Source organism: Alligator sinensis, unplaced genomic scaffold (genome assembly GCF_000455745.1).
Source record: "Alligator sinensis unplaced genomic scaffold, ASM45574v1 scaffold728_2, whole genome shotgun sequence".
NCBI lineage: Eukaryota > Metazoa > Chordata > Crocodylia > Alligatoridae > Alligator > Alligator sinensis.
This window is the reverse complement of record NW_005842573.1, coordinates 383,533-387,232: the sequence shown is the minus strand read 5'-3', so window position 1 is coordinate 387,232 and position 3,700 is coordinate 383,533. Positions and strand designations below refer to the sequence as shown.

Here is a 3,700-nt window from a genome sequence, read left to right as displayed (position 1 = left end):
GCGCCTGCGCGCAGGCACTCACCTCCTGCCGACCACGGCACGCGCACACTGCAACACCCTCCCTCCCCCTCCCCCGCCGCCGCCAGCCCCGCGCAGCTCAGCCCGCCAAGGCGTGCGGCACCGCCTCTTCCGGGGGCGGGGACATCCCGGGGACAGCTTTTTCCTGCCTGCGGCTGGGCTGGGGGCTGGGGCAAGCAGTCAGCGCTCGGGCAGGGCCGGAGTGGGCGCAGCGCGGGCGTCGACGGGGTCGGGCAATGTTATTATTATTGCCATTATTGTTATATAGAAATATCTATAATATATATTTCTTGTGTACGTGTGTGGTTATGTATACATATATAAACAAATGTCAGCCCGTTAGAAAAACCCAATACAGAAGCCAAAATCAAACACTCTTCTCTTCTATCCCATATACAATAAGTGCAACCAAACACACTATTTACATATCCTTTAATACAAAATTTACCCAGCGACCACCATTTAAATATATAGATATCTAAATGAGATAAAGGGGGTGGGTGTGCGTATACATATATTGGACTATGTACACATGCACACACACGTACACAAATTTTATAAAAGCCTTAATCAGTCTGTCCATAACACTTTATTCACACTCTAATTGACTCAGCCGGCCCTCCCCCCAATTCATGACAAAATTTGCTATTGTGTGTGTGTCTATATGGTGTCTGATATATTGTGTCTGATACCTGGGCAGACAAGAATTGTTCTGTAATTATTCTAGGAGCTTTAGCCTATTTCAATTGTAAAACCAAGACGTAGTCCTGTGTTTACGGCGTTTCACATGAAAGTTTTGGTGCATTTGTTCAACAGGACATGGGAGTTACACCTAGCCTGTAGGAAGACATGCCAGTATGGTAAAGATCATCTGTGTGTGTGTCTATATATATATTAAGATCATTGTGTCTGTGTGAGTGTGTGTGTGTGTGTGTGTGTGTGTCTCTATATATATATAAAAGAGAGAGAGAGACACACACATATACAGACACACACAGACCCTTTATATACAGAAGGACTGGAAATAGTTATTTGTGTAATGCATCTGTGGAGTTATTCATATGCTTAGCAATAAATAACTTTTATAGTCAAACTGGTAGTAATTCGGTATATTTTTTCCTTCGCTGCTTCTCTTTCCTCCCGTGCTCTGCAGCAACGCTTCTTTTACCTATGCTAAAGATCCCTGTGAAGCCCAAATTATTGTGGGGTCTGCTCATCAAGAGGCCAAAGATTGGGACGTGCTGAGTTTGAAACACATAAGGGGATCAGCTTGTACAGGCTGATTGACCCAGTTTGACTCACACGTGCCCTTATGAACTGAATGCTGGCCCATGAGGGTGTCAGCTGGACACCCAGCCGGATTCAGAGGGATTCTGTTTACCTGTGTGCTTGTGTTTGACTGCATTTTATTGTTGCTCTTATGAACTGATTCTTGGCATATGAGGGTGTCAGCCTGTCCATGCTGATCAGCCCGGCCAGGTCAGGCGTGTCACGTTAATTTGGGTGCGTTTGTGTGTGTGACTGATTTGGTGACTGGAGGAACCCAGTCCCATTGAGATTGAGTCCTGCAAGATAGCTCCACTGGGGGTGAGGGCTTGCAGAAGGGAGAAATACAGCTCCGTATAGTAACACAAGCAGCACATTGACAGAATCACCAAGACCCTAGAAACTATCCCTAATAAATGAGCACCCCCCAAAGTAATGGGCAAATTTGGTAACACTGGTGCTGAGTACCGTTCTGTTGTGGGGCTGACCCCTTTTCAGGCTGACCATGGAGACGACTCCGGTCATGCTGGAGGGAGCACATAGCCACTTCTCAGCTGCTGCTCCCCAGCATTCTACTTCCTGCCGGCTTTTATCAGAGCCAGCCAGCATTTTTGGATGAGATCACCGTCTCGCACACAGAAAAGTGGCTGATGAACCACGCGGGCAGTTTGTTCAGCTGCGGCTGGTTCCCTGTCCCTGCACCTGCTGTGGGGAGGTATTTCCCCATTATGGGGCTTCTGTGGGTGTTCCGCCAGGGCCACAGGGTTTCCCCGATGTGGTTCTGGCCCCAGAGAAGGGGTTTCCACCCCTTTTCTTTTGTTGCCCTGGTACACAGTCCATGAAGATATACCACTGCTGTAAACAAAATTATTGGTAATAGTACTTTTCTAATTACTGTTACCTTCCCTCGAAAGGATAGTGTTCTTGTGCTCCATAATCCCAAAATTCTACCCACTCTGGCACTGGCTTCTTCCCACGCCACCTTCCCTTTCCCTCAGGATTCATAGGCATACTTAGGATTCTCATTTCATTCCTGAGCACTTGTAGGCTGTTTTTGTCTAGGACCGATCAGTTCCATACCCCCATCAGCGTACTTTTTTCTTTATTCAATCTCGCACCTGACACTACTCCATAGTCTTCTGTATGGCTGGTAAGTCTGTTGTGGGGGAAGGGACAGGGAGAGGGAAGGGACATGGGGAAGCAGATCGAGGCCCCTGCGGTGAGGGAGGGAGTGGGGCTGGGGCAGGGACAGGTGTTGTACAGCCGGGGTGGGCCATGTGATGGAACCACAGCTTGTCTGGGAGGTGCAGCGAGGGGGGGTGGCTCCTGCCACTATGTGCACCCCAGGAGGGCATGGAGGGTGTATGCCCCCTCATCCACAGAGACATCCTATGTCATCCATGAAGGTCACAAGTTCAATCCCCAATTGGACAAGTTCTCTTGAGGTCCCTTCCAGCCTATCTGCTCTATAACATGGAGATAAAGAGCTGCCAGCTATGAAGTATAGTGCTTGAAAATAGGTGACAACTCTAGGGCTGGCTTCTTTCCAGCTTTCATGGGCACCTGCTGCAGAGCCCTTAGATTGTGTGTGCATACACACACCCACACACACAAGTATAAATTACTCAAAAATTAACACCAGGGTTGTTAAAGAGAAGCCTGGGTGTTTCCTGAGGGGTTCCCCCCACACCTACGTCTCCGGGCCATGGACTGCTTTGTCCACAAGGAAGATTCCACCGCGCCAGATGCAACACGTCCACCACCAGGGCTGCAAGCTGAAGCAGCACCCTCCCCACCTCCCATGGCTCAGTGTTGGGCTTACCTGCCCCGCCGGAGTTGCAGCATGTGGGGTGATCCCCTTGGCTCCTTAACAGTTTCTCCGCACACCATGTGATGATAGAGGGACGTGCTCCTACTGGCTGCAACTCCACCAGCAAATTTCTGCCGCTCCCCTCCCGTGCACATCCTCCAGATTCAAACATGGCCCCATGCCCCCTTCGCCCGCAAATGTGGGCCCCCTGTGGTGAGATGGCAGCACACCCAGCTGTCGGGCTGCACGCATTACTCTGAAGGAAGCGTTGGGGCCTTCATGGAAGCCAAAGGCTGCAAGGTCCAAGCCTTTTGCGCTGCGGGCTTCTGGCTCCGTTGCCTTCTGGGGGTGGGGTTTCACCAAAGGCCCAGGAGAGTGCCACTAGGCCACACACCCTCTCTCCACACTCTCATTGGCTGGCAGTTGGAGGAGGGGGGGCTGTGGGGGTGGCTGATGGGGTCCAACCAACTGCCCTGAGGGGCTTGCCTGTCCCCTGAGTGACCTGGGGGCATCTGTGCCTTGTACCCAAGCAGAGCCCCTGCCACACGCCCCCCCAGCTTGCACCCCCACACACAAGCAGAGCCCTGCCTGCCAGCCTGTGCCCCC

At 51.2% G+C, this 3,700-nt stretch overlaps 1 protein-coding gene across 1 annotated transcript in view; it reads right to left on the bottom strand.

Annotated features, from left to right (window-relative positions):
- CEP78 (centrosomal protein 78) overlaps positions 1-37 on the bottom strand; it is a 45,165-nt gene extending 45,128 nt beyond the window's left edge. Inside the window, exon 1 of the mRNA XM_025214218.1 lies at positions 23-37. The gene's annotated coding sequence lies outside the window, so the exon portion shown is untranslated. The remainder of the gene's footprint in view (positions 1-22) is intronic.
- Positions 38-3,700: the final 3,663 nt, after the last annotated feature.